Here is an 18,792-nt window from a genome sequence, read left to right as displayed (position 1 = left end):
CTTCTGGCAGGCCCAACCCAGGCTGTCTGTGGCCATTCAGAGGGTGAACAGACGGAAGATCATTTTCGTTCTGTTTCCCTCTCTTTCTCTGTAACTCTGCCGAACAAATAGAAGACAATGCGCTGTGTTTGGTCCCAGATGTCCCTTTTAGGGAGCCATCTCACATGTGAAATGAAGGCTAATGCAAGACTTGGGCAGGGTAGTTCACCTGCAGGCCAGCCTCCCCGGGGAACGTGACCAGATTACACCTGCAGGCCCGACCTCTCCGAACAGAGGAGTAGCCTGGGGTCTGTCGGTTGGTTCCTGAATGAAGAAGGTGACCTTCTGGTTTCTGTTGGTCTGGGACTTTCCCCCCTTGAACACTAAAAGCCCCAAGCTCTGGGAAACCCCTTAGTCCTGAGCAAACTGGAATAGTTCGTCACCGTACTCAGCTAGCCCTGTTGCTTGGGAACTCCAGAACATTCTGGTGGCAGAGCGAACCAATGGTCCTCAGGAGTGGACCAAGTGGGCTGGCATGGCAGCCTAGTGGCTAAATCCTCACCTTTCATGCGCCCAAATCCCATATGGGTGCCAGTTTGTGTCTTGGCTGCTCCACTTCCCATCCAGCTCCCTGTTTGTGACCTGGGAAAGCAGTGGAGGACAGCCCAAAGCCTTGGGACCCTGCACCTGCATGGGAGACCTGGAGGAGGCTCCTGGCTCCTGGTTTCGGATTGGCTCAGCTCTGGCCATTGTGGCCACTTGGGGAGTGAACCAATGGATGGACGATTGTTCTCTCTGTCTCTCCTTCTCTCTAAATTTGACTTTCCAATAAAAATAAATAAGTTAAAAAAAAAAGAAACCAGCTCCGTGAGCTGTTGGCTATTCCTTACTTCCTGCTTTGAGGTCAGGAAAGCGAGGTCCCAAAGCCTGAGGGTTAGAGCGCTCAGCCTTGTCACCCTGGCTGCCTAAGTTGCTGTCCAACCCCAGCCCCAGGCGTTGCCATTCGAGCACCCCAAGCAGATCTCCGGAGTTTCGGCAGGTGACATTGAGCACAGACCACACGGTGGGAGCCCAGTGTCTCAGATGCGGTGACCTGGTGCGACAGCCTGTCTGTGCACAGAAGAGCAACCACTCCCCGCAGAGCAGCCCGGAAGCAGCTGTGGGCACGAGCCTGAAGGGAGCCAGCCAGTGGGTAGGACCTACCTGTGTTTCCACACAGGGCTACGGCACATGCAGGCTTTTGACAGTTTCTTCTTGGAGAAAAATGCAACACTCTGCTCACATACATAACAGAAGATGAGCCACGTTGAGTGTACAGTTTGGTGGTATTCATTCCATTCCCAAGGCTGTATAAACATTACTAGCATTTTTTCCAAAAGGAAGACTCACTAGGAGGTACCCCTCCCTCCTGTTCCTGACACCCCCTGGGAACCTCTGCTCTGCTTCTTGGCCCTATAAGTTGGACTGTTCTAGGATTTCAGATCCCTAGAGTGTTACACCTTTGTCTCCTTTGGGTCACTTTGTGTAGTATTTCCTGGCACAGGTGCTAGAACCCGATTCATCTTCAAGGCCGAGTATGTACCGCTGCCTGACCGGGTCACTTGGGTCTCTCTTGTCACCCCTTACTGACCTGCCGGATGTTTCTGTCTTTTCCCTACATTGGGCAGAGCTCTCAGCAGGACAGATGTACAGATCTGTTTGACCTTCTTCTGTTCTTTGGGATTCTACCCAGGAGTGAATGCTCATTGTAACTTTTTTTATTGCCAGAACAATTCCCAAAAGCGGGGGTAAGAAGGGGCCAGAGAGCGCCTGGTGTGATAGCTCAGTGGCTAAATCCTCACCTTGCAAGTGCCAGGATCCCATATGTGTACTGGTTTGTACTCTGGCTGCTCCCTGCTTGCGGCCTGGGAAAGCAATGGAAGATGGCCCAAAGCTTTGGAACCCTGCACCTGCATGGGAGACCCGGAAGAAGCTCCTGACTCCTGGCTTCGGGTTGGTTCAGCTCCAGCCATTGTGGCCATTTGGGAAGTGAACCAGTGGATGGAAGATCTTGTCTTTTCTTCTCTCTGTAAATCCTATCTGTCTTTCCAATAAAAATAAGTAAAAATATATATATTTAAAAAAAAAAAAAGAAAAAAGGAAGCAAAGGGCCCACACTTAAGCCTCCCGGGCTGGCCCAGCACTGGGTGTGAAGTGAGTTCATTTTCCCATTGCGAGCATGCATTCCGTCTGTAGCTCTGCTGGTCGAACCCGCAGAAAGAGATTGTGGAGTGTGGGGCTTTCCTTTCGGGCAAGCCTTCCCCTCTGAAGTCCTGATCAAATACAATTTCTGTAGAACTCGAAACTATCTGTTTAAACCATGCTCAATACCCAGGCCAAAGAAGTTCCTCTTCCGGGTGTATTTTTGTCTCAATGTTTGAGGGCACACATGAACGATTGCACACAATAGCACACCCAGTGTATCGGGCAGGCTGTATTGATACAGCTCTTCCTCAACGGTGTGTTGGCTGGAATTTTCAAATTCCTGGCTACATGACAGTTTCCCTTCGGGACCACACCTTTTTTTTTTTTTTAGATTTATTTATTTTTATTACAAAGTCAGATATACAGAGAGGAGGAGAGACAGAGAGGAAGGTCTTCCATCTGATGATTCACTCCCCAAGCAGCTGCAACGGCTGGTGCTATGCCGATCCAAAGCCGGGAACCAGGAACCTCTTCCGGGTCTCCCACATGGGTGCAGAGTCCTAAGGCTTTGGGCCGTCCTCAACTGCTTTCCCAGGCCACAAGCAGGGAGCTGGATGGGAAGTGGAGCTGCCAGGATTAGAACCGGTGCCCATATGGGACTTGGGTGCGTTCAAGGTGAGGACTTTAGCTGCTAGGCCATGGTGCTGGGCCCAGGACCTCACTTTTGAAGTAGGTGAGGTTCTAACTATTTTAAATTTGCCACCTTGGGTTCCTCTAGGTATGTTGCTTCGCTGGAACTGTATGCCAGCCACAAAGGCACAATCATTGGAGGAGAAAATTCCTCAGGAAACTTGAAACATGTCAGGAACCTCAATTTTTCTATTTGCAGATGGGATAAAGTGTGCTCTCCCCAGCCTTGGGAACCGGCCGTGTGGCGAGCACAATTCCACGGAACAGAAAAGCCCCACCCCGCACCTCTCTCGCTGCAGTTTGCTGTCTGTCCTTCAGTCAAAAGCTCCTCCAGGTCGCTTCCGAGAAGCAGAGGTTCTATTCCCCTGAACTCCTTGGTTGTGCTGAAACTGCCCCCCCCACCCCGGCCCAATCCGTCTGCCGCAAGAATGTGCTTGCGTGGGATTTATTCATCCCAGGGAGCCCAGATGGAGTTTCTGGCCGGAGCTGGAGGTCGCCTCTGCGGCGACCTTCCTAAGCCATGAGCACCCACCTTGGGGCCTTGCAACATCCATTAGGTATGGATTTAAACCCTCTTGTATCATAAATTACAGGAGTGTCCTGTCTAACCGCAGAGGTGTAGTTCACGTGGTAAGAGGCAGTCTATTTCAGGACTTGGAGGGTAGGCAGAAACTTTCTAATAGAAGCCGAGCTGGAGCAGGGCTTACTGGTAAAGTGGCTGGGGGAGGGCGGGGAGAGAGAGGAGGGGCGGGGCCTTGCCTGTGCTTGCCATTTCCGTGGTGTGACGATCCCCAGTGTGTCTGACAGCAGGCTTGCCGTGTGAGGCCCAGAGCAGGTCTGTGAAGCCAGAGTGTAGCACACCACCCTCTCCAACCCACCTTTGACTCATGACTCGGCAACCCCGATCAGCAACAGCACCCCAGTTCTTTTCAGAGAAAGTTAAAAATGAGCCTTGGCTATACCCACCCTCTCTGTCTCCATCACAAAACCCCAGAGGCCCTGCTAATTCTTTCCAAAGAACAGAATTTGGTTATATTGTTGCAAAGTTAATATTCAATCTCAACCACTGGTCTGATAAGGGATAAACATCCCAAGAAATTCAGTGTTTGGTATACACACACACACATACACATATACCATTTTCGCCAGTGCCTCCTTGCTGTGGAATTAATCTCATTTAAAAAGTAATTGTCACATGTGCTTGAGGACTCGGAGTTACTTTCACACAATGTTCCTGTCATGTTGATGTCATTCTCAAGACATGTTATTGGTATTTTTGTTCTCCAAATGTGGATGTTTCCCAGGAAACTGACCAGTGGGAAGAGGGTGGGTGGGGAAGTGAGAGTGTCGGAGCTGCGAGTTGAGGTTCTGGTTAACCCTTTCATTGAAGGTCTAAGGGGGGTGGACATTTTCTAGGGAGGAAGAGCTTTCTGATTTCTCGAGATCAGTTAAGCATTTCCTGTCTGAGAGCCTCAGTGCGTGCTTTGCAACGTGAACACACATGCTGGTGTTGCAGCATCCGTGAGGAGCTGGTGCCAGTGGCTTCCTTACCTGCTCCTACTTGACCAGGCTGTTTCTGCATCAAGCGGCTGTTTCCTCGTCCTTAGCACCTACCAGCGCCCAGAGGTGTCTGTCCTTAGGTGTGTAATGGATGATGTGAGCTATCTTCAAAACTAACATGATACCATTGGGCTTTCCGGATTCTCATGGGCTCATCTCTGTCATCAATCCAACCTATGCAATTGAGCCTCTTTCAAGGCTACTACCATTGGACTTAGGACCAACTCTGTGGAATCTGAAGTATGACTGAGAAGTAAATGGGTTTATTTCATCACCAGCTCCATTGAAAGTTTCAGGGGAGGTGTGGCTTTTGTAAATGGCTCAAGCAAATGATGAAGTGGTATCACGCGGCTGAAGGTGGTAGGTGAACATCATGAACTAAGGAGTAGGTTAAGGGTGTGAGTGAAGGTGGAAGGTTATAAGGGTGTGGGGAGAGGCAGGGGCATGTGGGAGTGAGTGAGTCACAGCTTTGTCATTCATCCTCTCCGAACTTCACTGGATTAGTCTGAACATTGGCTTGCTCAGTTGCAAACAAGGACCGTCACATCTACTGTTTATGGATGCTATGAGAATCAAACGAGATGCTGCCTGGTCGCAGGCTCCACAGGTTGATTAATGTACATCAAATTTCATTCAATGAACGTAACTCCTGTCATGGCTCTCCCCCATCTTCTGCCTACCTTTTTCGTTTTTTCCTACTTTTTAAAAGTGTATTTTAGCACAGAATTTATCATTATAGTCATCTGTGAGTGTATAGTTTAATGGTATAAGGCACATTGATATTGTTGGGGGGTCATCACCACCATCAGTCTCTGGAACCTTTGCGTCTTCCCACCTCCAGTCCCTGGTAACCTCCCCTCCACTATCCGCTTCCATACATCTGACTATTCTAGAAGCCTCATGTATGTGGAATCATACAACATTTGTCCTTTTGTGTCTGGCATGCTTCATTGAATGTAATGTTTCTAAAGTTCATGTATGTTGGAATAAGTATCAGAATTCTCTCCCTTCTTATGGGTGAATGAAATTCCATCATGGGTATTTACCTTTTATCTGATCATCTGATGATGGACCTTTGGGTTGGCGTGGCCTAGTGCCCATTGTAATCGGTGCTCACAGTAGCACTGGGTACAACAGGCAAAACGCTATCTGTCCAACCCGCTTCTCTTGAGAATCTCAGGCTCCAGTCTTAACCTACAGCACTGAGGCTCCAGGATCTACAAGAACCTCAAGTCTCCCTCCTCTCACTGTGCCTGCTTCATCTAAAAATAGTCCTTCTCTGTCATTCTCTAGTGCTCGAATCAGCTTTACTTTTCTCATAAGAGTTATTGGCATCTTATACTTTAGGTATTGATTTGTTTCGTAACTGCCTCTGTTAGTTTCAAGAGGGCATGTTTTTGGCCCTGGCTATAGTTCATTACTGGAAGAGTGCCTGGCATACAGTAAGTGCTCAATTAAAAACACGTAGGATGACTGAGTGACAACTGACTGCCTTACCTCTGCTTGTCTACTACTCGCTCAGTCTGAACTGGAGCTGGGGCCAGAACCTAGTTTAGACTCCATTCTCTGAGGTGGGGAAGGGGAAGCAGGCTGCCCTGAGCCAGAGCCGTTGTGGCCAACGTGTCTGGTGTGCACCTGCAGCCAGGGTGGGGCTTGGGGATCACAGAACCATTCAGGTGGTGAATCACCAAGGCTTGGCCCTGCCCTTCCTGGGTCGGATCCCCGTGGCCTAGCAAGCTCTGACTCACACATGCGAAGAAGAGAATGAGGTTTCATGAGGACAGTGTGTGACACGCGACAGCCTTGTTTCAAAACAAACCTGCCTCATTGGCTTGCTTCTGATTGTGTTGTGTGAAAACATTGCCTCGTGGTGCAGGCTGGGGCAGCGGGCAGCGGGCAGCGGGCAGCCTGCTTTCTCCTCTGTGTACTTGCCCTGAGGACTTTGGCTTGGCAGGTCCTCTCAGCTCTGTTCCCTAGGCTTCCACAAACACCCTCCCTCTCTTGCCTGCCTTCTGCTGCAGCAGGCCTGGCTGCTTCCCTGTGCATTCAGCAGAGCAGGTGGGTCCAGGGAACAGGCTGGGCATGGGAGCTGGGCTCCGTGGTGCAGGAGTGAGCCCACCTGTTTGGTGCTGAAGAGCTGAGGGCCCCCTCTTCCCACACAAGGCCCTGGGCCTGGCTGATCACTTGCTGCTCCACTCCTCAGATGGCTGCTTAAGTTTGGTATTCTTGAGCAAAATCATTCAGCTACATGTAAAAGGCAGGAAACTTTTTCACACAAAAACTCAGTTCCTGTGAAGCTATCAGAAGGGTGTTGATGATGAACTGCTTGTTCTGTCCAGAGAAACTGATGTGCAACTGTGCCCCGTTCTCAGCACACCTGCCATCTCTGCTACGACCAGAGCAGAGCTCTGCCTGGGGGAGCTGGTGCCTGGAGCCGCAGCTGCTCCAGAGACCTGGAGCTGTTCTCCGTGTGGTCCGGGGGCCTGCTGTTTGGCTGACTGTTAGCCATGTGTGAGGACAGAAGCACAGAGATTGAGTCAGCTCTGAGAAACTTTAGTGTATTTGTTTTAAAAAAATAACAATTGTTTCTTTGAAAGGCAGAATCACAGAGGAGCGGGGAGAAGGGAGAAGCACACACAGAGGTAGAGACCCTCTGTCTGCTGGTTCACTCCCCAGACAGCTACACTGACTGGAGCTGGGTCAGGCTGAAGACAGCAGCTGGAACTCCACCCAGGACTCCCGTGTGAGTGTAAGGGAGCCAAGCACTTGGGCCATCTGCCACTGTTTATCCAGGGCACATGAGCAGGGAGCTGCATGAGAAATGGGGCAGCTGGGCCTCAAGCCCTTATTGGAAACAAGGGCTTTGCAGGTGGTGGCTTAACCCATTGTGCCACAGCACCAGGCTCAAATTTTGTGAAATTATTGCAGAATAACTTTATGTGTATTGAACCTAATAAGAAGTTGGACTTTCAATTTGTACATTTTTGCTTTTTTGTTCCATTTATCTACTGCGTTATTTCTATTGTATTTTCTTAAAAAAAGATTTAATTAATTTTTTGTAATTGGAAAGATAGATTTACAGAGAGAATGAGAGATTAAGAGAAAGATCTTCCATCCACTGGTACACTCCCCAGATGCCTGCAATGGCCAGAGCTGAGCCAATCTGAAACCAGGAGTCAGGAGCTTTCTCTAGGTCTCCCACGTGGGTGCAGGGTCCCAAGGTTTTTTGCCATCCTCCACTGCTTTCCCAGGCCACAAGCAGAGAGCTGAGTGGGAAGTGGAGCAGCCAGGACACGAACCAAAGCCCTTAGGGGATCCTGGCAGATGCAAGGCAAGGATTTAACTACCAGACTATCATGCCGGGCCCTTCTATTGTACTTTTAATAGTATTTGTGATGGACCAGGTTTTTAAACTTTCAGTCTTTCCCTCCTGCACTCTTGGTTAGTTCCTAAATATAGTTAACTCCCTTTCCCTCTTCTGGCCACAGCTCAAAATGCAAATAGGTTGACTCACACTCAAGCAGAATAAAAACTTGCTGGGCCCCTAAAGGAGTCTGTGACCTCAAGGGAGAATTTCAAAGCTTGAGTTAGATGATGTTGCTCCCATTTAATGGAAGAGCAGACTGTGCCCCCAGAGAGAATGTCATTTTCCTAGTGTACAAAGGAGAGTCCCATAAGCAGAAGTCAGCATGCATTCTCAGAAAATATCCGTTGGAAGCAGAATGTGAAACTTGTCCCCTGGTCTTGGGTTTCACACATGTAAGCTGGTTCTGGGAAGCAGAACGCAGAGGACTGGGATATGAACAGCGAGGTCCAGCTTGGTCAGAGTCCAGTTTGCTTGAGCCATGAAGCGGTTGTGTGACGTTGGTCCCTTAACCCCTTGCTCTTAGCTGCGAAATGGGAGTTATGGCGAGTCCTGTTGTCTAGGGATGTGGTGAGCTCTCAGGAGTGCCTGACGTCATGCCTGGCAAACAGGCACAGGAGAAAGTTAGCTGTTGCCAGAAATCCTGCTGGGACAGCCCAGAGAACTCAGGCACAGCCTTACAACAACTTGGGATCACGCGAGGCAGCGCCTACACCCTCTGCTTCCGACGGCAGAGTCCTGCTGGTCCCGTCGGCACGGGGGAGGGACGCACTGGGTTCTGGGCTCCTGACTTTTGCCTAACCTGTCCCCAGATGCCCAGCTGTTGCAGGTATTTGAGGAATGGACCAGTGGATTCAGAACCTCTTGCTCTTTCTCACTCTCCTTCTCTTCCTTTCAAGTAATTGTTTGTTATTTTCTTATTTTCAAAAAGATTGATTTATTTAAAAGGCAGAACATGAGTTACCTTCTGTCCATTGGTTTGCTATTCAAAAGAATCACAAATAGCTCAGACTGGGCAGGCCAAAACCAGGCGCTCGGATCTCCCGCGTGGGTGACAGCGGCCGTGGTGCTTGGGTCACCTTGCCCTGCTGTGCAGGTGCACTAGCAGGGAGTTGCACTGGAAGTGCAGTAGCTGGGATTCGAACCGGTACTCTAATAATGAGATGCTAGGACTTCCAGCAGTGCTTTCACTTGCTGAAATAAGACATTTTGCACCCAAAAAAAAAAAAAAAAGAATTGTTTTAAAAATAAGTCTATCTAGAAAAAAAATCAAAGCATTTTCTTTTCCTCCCAGTCTTCCCATGCATTGTCTTCAACTGGAGCAGACAAGAAGACACGAAGACCGAATGCCCTGTGGCCCTGGCTGGGACGCTAGGAGCCAGGGCAGAGTGGCGTGCGGTCGGGGGTCTGCGAGAGTGTCTCTGGGCTCTGAGCTGTGACGGATGACGGAGACTGTGTAAGGAACACGGGAACTCATGGAACAATGTGCAGCCTCCTTTTGTGTCTCGAACGACTCCAAAATGAAACTACCAAAAAACACAAAGCAGTACTGCTTAGAATGTCATCTCCCAGTAAGATGAGTCATAGGAGGGTGATTAATTATACTTTTCAGTATTTAAATTTACTGAACTTCCTTATGTTAAAAAAAACATCACTGTCATGATTGTAGATTCGTGAGGCACAGAAAGGCTGCCTCTCGGGGTCTTCACTGTCTTACTCCCCCTCTGGAAGGACTTGCTGGATTAACTTCCTCTAACATTTCTAGCAGTGTTATGATCACAAAAGCGATCTCTCTGGTGTGTGTGGTGTCCATTTTTGTTTGTTTTTATTTCACAGTGTAGTACGTTGGTGGCTTCATATCTTTAAAATCCTTCCTTGTTCTTTCTTCATTGCTATGTAGCATTCCTTTTAAGAATTTATCTATGTGGGCCTGACACGATAGCATAGTGGTTAAAGTCCTCGCCTTGCAAGCCCGGGATCCTATATGGGCGCCGGTTCTAATCCCGGCAGCTCCACTTCCCATCCAGCTCCCTGCTTGTGGCCTGGGAAAGCAGTTGAAGATGGCCCAAAGCCTTGGGACCCTGCACCTGTATGGAAGACCCAGACGAAGCTAAGAAGCTCCTGGCTCCTGGCTTTGGATTGGCTCAGGACCAGCTGTTGTGACCGCTTGGGGAGTGAATCATAGGATGGAACATCTTCCTTTCTCTGTCTCTCCTCCTCTCTGTATAGCTGACTTTTCAATAAAAACAAATAAATCTTTTTATTTTAAAGAATTTGTCTATGCAACCTGTCTGCCTCTGGTGATGAGCATTGAAATGATTTTTGGTGTCACTGCTGCTAAAAGCAGAGCTGCAATAAATAATCATGTACCTTATTTTGTGCCGGACAGGCCCCTCTGAAGAGTCCATTTGTGAGAAAATGAAAAGCAAGTTTCAGCTGTATTCTTCCACTCAAAGCTCGAAAGACACTGACGTGCGTGCTGGGCACCAGCACCTTTCCTGGACAATGCCACATCCAAGGCGAGGCCCCCTTCTCCAGAGGACATGAGCAAGGAGCGTGCTCCAGGCAGCTCGTCTGGCATCAGAGCCCCTGGAGCGGGCAGCGCCTGGAGCGGGCAGTGCCTGGGGCGGGCCGGTGCCTGGAGCAGACCGGTGCCCATGGAGTTTACATGCTTGAGACAGGATTGGAAAATCAGTGGGGATGTTTCTTCTAGAGCCAGCACGTGTGCTCCACTGCATGTACCCGAGGATTCCCGTACTGGCATCTGCATGCATCAGCCACCTGCGCATCACTCCAGAGCTAGGGCGGGAGTCGGTCCCTCCACCGGTCCCCCCACTCACCCCCAGAGTTCATATTTGTGTCTGGGTCAAGCTAGGCTGGGAGGAAAGCAGTTTCCTGGCCACCTCCTTTGTCCACCCGTGGGAGATGGTTTAGATGTCTATGAATTGCCTGCAGGCTTTTCAAAGCATTGTTAAAAATCTTAGGGCCTAAATTCTCACCTTGTAAGCGCCAGGATCCTATATGGTCACTGGTTCGTGTCATGTGTGGTCCACTGTCTTTCCATATTGCGTCTGAGCTGGGAAAGCAGTAGAGGACAGCTCAAAAGTCTTGGGACCCTGCACCTGTGTGGGAGATCCGGGGGAGGCTCCTGCCTCCTGGCTTCAGATGGGTTCAGTGTTGTGGCCACTTGGGGAGTGAACCAGCAGATGGAAGATCTTTCTGTCTCTCTTTCTCTCTATAGATCTGATCTGCCTTTCTAATAAAAAATAATTTAAAAAAATACAAATTTTTCCTTCTTGGCTTGGCAAACAATTTTTTGATGGTTTGTGAAATCTGACTTTTTGCCTCACTTGGAAAGAAAGGCTTTTGTGTCTGTTCTGGTGCAGAGTCCCTGAGGGGCTCATGACTCTGCAAGCTCAGGGTGGAGTCCAGCGAGAGCCATCTGATCAGTAAAGCCGGTAACGTGGTGGGAAGAACGGCATTTGTTAAGAGTGGGCTGTTTTACAACTGCAGCTGTGGGTCAAACTGTGGTTCCCTCAAACACGTACGCTGCGACCCTGCCTCCAAAAGGGAGCTTCTCGGGGGAAGAAGTGGATCATCGGAGTGACGCCTCCCCTCAAGGTATCAGTGACCTCCCAAGAGGACACTGCAGCAAGCTCCTTCTTTGTGTCCTTCTGCCAGGGAGGACATGGCAGGCTGGGATGCAGGGCCCGACCGGATGCTGGGTCTCCCGGTCTTGGACTGCCATGCAGACCATGCTGTTTTGTGAGAGTGTGTGTAAGTACTTTAATGGTTTTTAACATAAATAAATATTTATTTATTTACTTAATAGAAAGGCAGAGAAAGAGGGAAAGATAGGAGAGATCTTCCACCTGCTGGTTCAGTTTCCAAATGGCTACCAATAGCCAGGGTTAGGCACAGCCGAAGCTGGGAGCCACCAACACTATCTGGGTTTCCTAGGCAGGTGGCAGGGACTCAAGTACTTACACCCTTGCCATCGCCCTCCCAGGAGCACTTGCAGAAGGCTGAACTGGAACCAGAGGAGTTTCTCTGATGTGGAATGTGGGCATTCTAAAAAGACGTCTTAATCCTTTGGGCTGCAACACCCACCCCTGTGGCGGTTGTCATGGCAGCTCATGCAGGTTAGGATGCATGTGGTACTGACTTTAACTCTACATGAATCTTTTTATTTATTTATTTATTTTTTTATTGGAAAGGCAGATTTGCAAAGAGAAAGAGGGACAGAAAGAGACATCTTCTATCTGCTGGTTCACTCCCGCAAGTGGCTGCAGTGGCTGGTGCTGAGCTGATCTGATCTGAAGCCAGGAGCTTCTTCCATGTCTTCCACATGTGTGCAAGGTCCCAAGGCTTTGGGCTGTCCTCTACTGTGTTCTGAGGCCACAAGGAGGGAGCTGGATGGGAAGCAGGGCTGAGGGGATTAGAACCGATGGCCATATGGGATCCCAGTGTGTGCAAGGCGAGGACTTTAGCTGCTAGGCTACCGTGCCTGGGCTCAATTCTACAAGAGTCTTACATGGCAAAACTATAATTACTATATATTCCAGAGAGAAAACATACCCATAGGGGTTAAATTATGCCTAAATTCCTACAGCTAAGCAGAGAACCAGATTTGTGTCCAAAGCAGCTGCTCTGCAATGAGATGCAACAACGGGAATGCTTAACCAGATGTGTGTTTGCCTCCAAGGAGCATCTGACCACAGAGGGAGGAAAGGCCAACGAACTCTCCACACTCTGCCTCTCAGATCAGCACCACCCTGCCACCAGCAAAACATTTTCTTTCTTTTTTAAAGATTTATCTATTTTTATTGGAAAGACAGATATACAGAGAGGAGAAACAGAGAGGAAGATTTTCCATCCACTGGTTCACTCCCCAAGTGGCTGCAACAGCTGGAGCTGAGCTGATCCAAAGCCAGAGGCTAAAAGACTCTTCCAGTCTGCCTTGCGCAGGCTCAGGGTCCCAAGGCTTTGAGCTGTGCTCAACTGCTTTCCCAGGCCACAAGCAGGAAGCTGGATGGGAAGCAGGGCTACTGAGATACGAACTGGCACTCTTATGGGATCCTGGCATATACAAGGTGAGGTGAGGACTTTAACTACCAGACTACAACACTGCCCAATCCCCCGTTTTTTTTCCATTTAGTTTTAAAATATTTTTAAAGATTCAGCAGAATGAGAGAGATTTTCATCTGCTAGTTCACTCCCCAGATGGTTTCAACAGGCAGGGCTGGGCCAGGCTGAAAAGCGAGGAGCCTGGAGTACAGGGCTCTTCACCTGTCCACCTGCTGCCTTCCAGACACACCTTCCCAAGAAGCTGAAACTGGGAAACGAGTCAGGCCAGGAACCAGGCACTTGGACGTGGCATGCAGAGACCCCGTCACCCTCTGAGGGATACAGGCCAAGAGCCCAGCTCTGCAAGTTCTAGGAATGAGGTACTTCCTGTCCTCAAGGCAGTCTTGGCGGAGTGCGCTGAGGTAGCCGGGAGCACCATCGAGGTAGGGTTGACAATGGTGGGGAGGGCAAGGGGAAACAAAGAAGGGTTTCCGTTCTAGACTGAGTGGGATGCTGGTCTAAACACATCTTCCGGAGGAATCTGGACTGTCAGGAGGATGATGGGTTGGCTATAATCTATTATTAATAGCCAGCAGTTAATACCGAGAGGAAGAGCTTACAGCTCGGCAGTAGTGTGCACATAGTTCTCACCCACCCCGTTCCATGTTTCAACTGTCTCCTCCCTGCTCTGCGGCTGCCCTCTGGCACATTCTGATTCCCCTCTTTGGCTTCCCGTTGGGTCAGCAGGTTCCTGCTGGAGGCAGGCGAGAGGAGGGAAGTGAGGGTGGGGATTTACTTCCTCAGTTCCCCCACCTCCCCACCCCTCATGCTAGGTTGCCCCAGATCGGCTCTGTCTCTTCCCCCAAAGCCACAGCTCTGATCCAGTTCTGGCAATTCCCTTTGCTTTGCTCCGGCCTGGGGGCGGCGGGGGGGGGGGGGGGGACAGTGTGTCCCACGCTGCTCTGGCCTCAGTGTGGTCGCTGTGTCTGCTTCCTATCTTAGTATTGGTGTTGCTGATTATGTGAGAGAGCAAGAAAAAAGCAGAGAGAGACAAAAATTTCTCTCCACTGTTTCAACTCATCAAATGCCTGTACCAGCCAGGGCACTGGGAATGGCTAAAAGCAGGAGTGAGTACACCTGTGCCATGGCAACCAGTGTGCAGGTACCAGGGTCTTGAACATCCCAGCCTTGGGAACTGGGAAGTCTTTATTATTTAGAAATGACTTAGTCTGCGGTGTTTTGTTGCTGAATTAAATAAGCTTTTAAAAAATTATTTATGTAAATACAAGTGTAATAAGTACACTGTGCAATGTCTTTAGTTTTTGAGGGACCAGGATTTCTGGGAGAGCGACACCATTTCAGCATGTGGAAATTGATTCCTTTCATACGAACGACTGCCTGATAATTTATTATGTGGTTTCAGCATGCTTTATTTAATTAACCTCCTCCTGAGAAATTTAAGTTGCTTCCAGGTTTTAAATTAGTTGATGGCAGGTTTCTTTTTAACAATTATTTAGACTTGATCCACTTAGACATACATTTATACATGGAGACGCAACAGGAACACACACAACACACACAACACACACATATTGTATATACACATTTCTGGGACAAAACAAAACAAAATGTTTCATAACACAGTATTCAGCCTTTGTATGTGCCTTCTTCTGTTCCCCTACAGAAGTAATAGCTGTGGCCCCCTTAAATTGGTTCTACTGCCTATTGTTGGGTTAAATCTATGGTGTGAAAACTGCTCTATGTGCATATTTAACAATGAGGGGAAAAGCAGTGTGTTCTGTGCTGTTCGGGGCCTTGTACCAATTATAATCCATTCATCTTAGCAAAGGGATGCTAAGGGGTGGGAATTTCTGTACCCATTTTCCAGATGAGGAAACTACTGCACAGAGAGGTTGAGCACATTGCCCAGGGTCCTATGCTGGTGCCTGAGCCAGCCGTGCTTCGAGCCCAGGAAGTCTGGCTGCCAGGGTTCGGCTCCTTAGCCATCTGCCCAGAGTGTTCCCTGCAGGCTCAGGAATAGCCCGAGAGGCTCACCACGGATTCAGAAGTGCACAGCTGGCAGCATGCTGGCTCAGTGTGTCAAACCACCGCGGCTACATTCATTCCTAAGGTGCAGCACACGGACTGCTACTTATATACCTCAGCAGCCCTAAAACTCGATGAATAGTTCTGAGTTGAATAATCTCTGGAAACCCAGATGTAGCCACACACACACACACACACACACACACACACACACACACACAGAGGGATGAGCACCATCCACGATGGACCGATGATGCCTTTAAAAGGGCACCTCTTGGGCAAAGCACCGTAGCCTAGTGGCTAAAGTCTTCACCTTGTGTGCCCTGGGAACCTGTGTGGGTGCTGGTTCATGTCCCAGATGTTCCACTTCCCATCCAGCTCCTTGCCTGTGGCCTGGGAAAGCAGAAAAAGGACTGCTGGGGCCTTGGGACCCTGCACCCCCATGGGGGCCCCCCGAAGGAGGCTCCTGGCTTTGGGTCTGCTCAGCCTTGGCTGTGGCCACTTAGGGAGCTCCAGGGGTTGTGCCCACTTGGGGAGTGAACCAGTGGACAGAGGATCTTTTTCTCTGTCTCTCCTTCTCTCTGTATATCTGCCTTTCCAATAAAAGATAATTAAATGTTAAAAAAAAAAAAAAAAGGAAGGGCACCTCTCATTCAGAGTTAATGCTGAGCCTCCCAATTATTTATTGATTTTCTCCCTCAAGTGATCAAGGGCTCAAGCCTAATTATTGGTATAATAGCCAAGATGTTAGGGGAATCGTAAACCCCTTTAGCTAATGTATGGCATGTGGTGGAGGAGTTCAGCTAATTCACATATCTGTCTGCACTATTCACGGAGAAGGTTCCATGCCAATTATCCAGGCTTCCATCAGCCGGTTTGGACACAATGGAGGCAGTGTGCACACGCTGGATGTGCCACATGCCTTCCCCGCATCAGAGGCAGCTGGTCCGGATAAAGACCACTGGGGTTTGGCTGTTTAGGAATCATGTTCCCTGAAGACGTGCGTGCGTGCAGCTCCGAGGTCTGCTGGCAGCTCCGCCCACCCAGCTTCTTCTAGGACACCTCGCCACCGCCTGGTGGATCTGCAGATCCCTGGTCTTCAAGAGCTTCCTGCTGGGACTGGTTGGGTGGGTGGATGAAGGTGCAGAGGAGGGGGAGAGAGACAAAGGCAGTGGCTGCTTCCATGACAAAGGAGAGTGACTGGCAAAGGGATTCCAAGGAAATAACCTGTTCTTGCGCCATTTGAGAACCCAGCTGACCAAGACATTTTCCTGCTGAGTCTGAGCTTGCCAACGAGTTGAAAAACACACAGCGACTGGCACGTGTGTGCTGATGTCCCTCCAGCCTTTTGCCTTTGTCCCTCCTCTGTAACCCCTCCTCTACCCCCACCTTCAGAAGCAGGACTGGAATTGTGGCAACGGCACCCCAAACTGTGGTTTCTGGCGGAGATTTGACCCCAGAGCAGAAGCCCAAACGTCTGGAACCCCAAGGAAGCCGCTGCTCCCCAGCGGCCCGCTGAGAGCATCATATCGGCGATCAGGGCCAAAACGACAGATGTTGGAGGCCCTGGGGGAGGGGCGGCAGATGCCAGAGACTCCGGCAATGTCCCCCTCTCCTGGTCTCCTCCAGGCATCTCAATATGAAAACAGAGCTGCTGTCCACTTGGCTGAGGTCACACAGCCAAATGTGGGCACAGCAACAAGCAAACACTACAAAGGCCAGCCCGGGTGTTGCCTGGGATCTGCTCTGGGGGTGCCTCCTCACCCCAGTGGCCGGCACACAGACCCAGCAGCACACAGCACACCGCGAGACCTTGGAACAAAAACAGAAACTGCTAAACAACATGCAGATACATGGCATGGCCCTTGTTCTGTGCGCTAGTTCAGCTCCGTGTGTATTTTTTTTTTCTGCCCTCCCAGATGAAAACACAGTAATTAACTCCATACAGAGGGGTTTGGGGGAGGGAACTCTTCCCCTCCTCCCCCCTTTTTTTTCTCCCCAGACTTGAAAAGAAATTCTGGCAGATAATTTGGCTCAACATGAAAAGGGAGAGGCTGCTTACAGCCGCCTAAATAAAGTGCTAGGTTGGTGAGGCTGAAGGGCTGAGTTGGTTATTTCATGGCATGAAAAGGAGACAGTTATCTGTTCCCATGGAGATGGGATTTCTACTAGTCAATCAGGGCTGGGAAGATCAGACAATAGCCAGTAGTTGCTTTTCTTATCCTAGGAGCCAGTGGATTCCCGCTCCAGTTCACCTATATTTCAGATTATCAAAGTGATTTCTCAGAAACACCTGCAAATGCGGTCATGATCATTTTCAGTGAACAAAATGTACAGGGAATTCCAGCTGCCTCGGGGAAGGCGTGGCCACCCCTCCCTGGTTCAGATCCCAGGTGGCTCTGTTCTAAGCCCTATTTGCATAAAGTTGCCTTCCATACCTGAGAGTTAATAAAGGCAGGAATGAAGTGTTTAAACTCCCCAAACCCCTCTTGTGGAGGAGCTAGCAAGCGATCTCCGCCGGAATGCTGGGGAAGCCAGCGAATTACGAACTTACCCCGAAAACACACACGCAGAAATGATTAGGGCTGTTGCTAGACCTTCTGTGTTTGCTCCCAGGCTGCGAAAACAGGTCGTGTGCATTGACAGTGTGGTTATTTCAGGAGGGGAACTGCAGCGTAAGCTGCTTAATGTGAGAGTGTGACTCACATGAAAGACTTTGAAAGGATCTTCTCACGAGGGTCTCTTCCCCCCCGCCCCCGCGTCCTGTGCACGCACGCCCCAGGCGGAAGGAAATGTCGCAGAGGTCTGCCTCCTGCTAATGGAGAAGCGATTTCCAGGGGATCCCGGGTAAAAATTACATCTGGGCTGCTGCTCCCCCTGGAGCATCTGGGAAAAAGGACGGCGGCGAGCGGCCTCCCCAGGGCTGTAGGGTATCCCCAAACAGCACCCTGCCAAGTCTGGATTCTCCCGTTAAACTGCATTCTGGCTCACGCAGTGGGCTCTGGCGCAGCTCGGCTAGGTCAGGAGGGAAAGCGAGCGCAGCCCAGGCTCCTGGCTTGCAATCGGGCAGCTTCGGGTGCGTGCCCAGCTCCGCCAAGGCTCAGGGTTCTGGAACAAAGACACTGACAGGCACAGCTCCAGCCTACAGCTGTTAGGGGGAGGGGAGAACCCCCAGTGATTCGGAAAATATTCCGTGGTGCGGTGCGGGGGCAGTCAGTCACCTGGAATGTTTCTCTGGCAAGATGTGACCCAGGTTTCTCGTGCACTGCGGGTCCGTATTTGACCATGGCTTGCTTTTATTTTCTCTTTCTGCTTGCAGACATTTAAAATAAAAGTGATAGGTAACCTCTTGAAAAGGTTCAAGCAGGAAAAAAAAAGTAAAGGATTTAAGTTTCCCCATTCCATTGGCTCTCCCCATAAGCTCATAATCCCCCCAGGAGTAGCTACTTTGGAACAGTAGCTACTTTTGATCATTACTTTTGAACAGAATGACACACATCCTTCCAGATATTTTCATGAATATGCTTGCGTGTGTGTGCACACATAGCCTCTCTTACTTTCAAATGCAACTCTGGAATCATTCATTATGCAGCATTAAAAAAAAATACCGTATTATAGGCAATTCCAAACTAATGTACATATGTTTAAATACATGATCGTCAGGGGGAAAATGCAGACTTGCACCCTGAACAAAGTTCAAATGAAAGTGTTGGTGGGGAAGGGTGGGCCTCCCTGCTCTCCGTAGACAAGGACTACTGGGGTTTCCAGAACATTCTAGGAAGGGTCAGTGAAAATGGGCACGAATGAACTCCTTCCGAACTCCTTCCAGTTTCACACTTGGGTTTTTTCCCCGCAATGGATTGTCAGGTGTCTCTCCCTCCGCCTCAGTGTGCCCAGCACAA

This window comes from Ochotona princeps, chromosome 22 (assembly GCF_030435755.1).
Source record: "Ochotona princeps isolate mOchPri1 chromosome 22, mOchPri1.hap1, whole genome shotgun sequence".
Lineage (NCBI taxonomy): Eukaryota > Metazoa > Chordata > Mammalia > Lagomorpha > Ochotonidae > Ochotona > Ochotona princeps.
The sequence above is the reverse complement of the archived record's forward strand: the minus strand, read 5'-3'. Positions refer to the sequence as shown.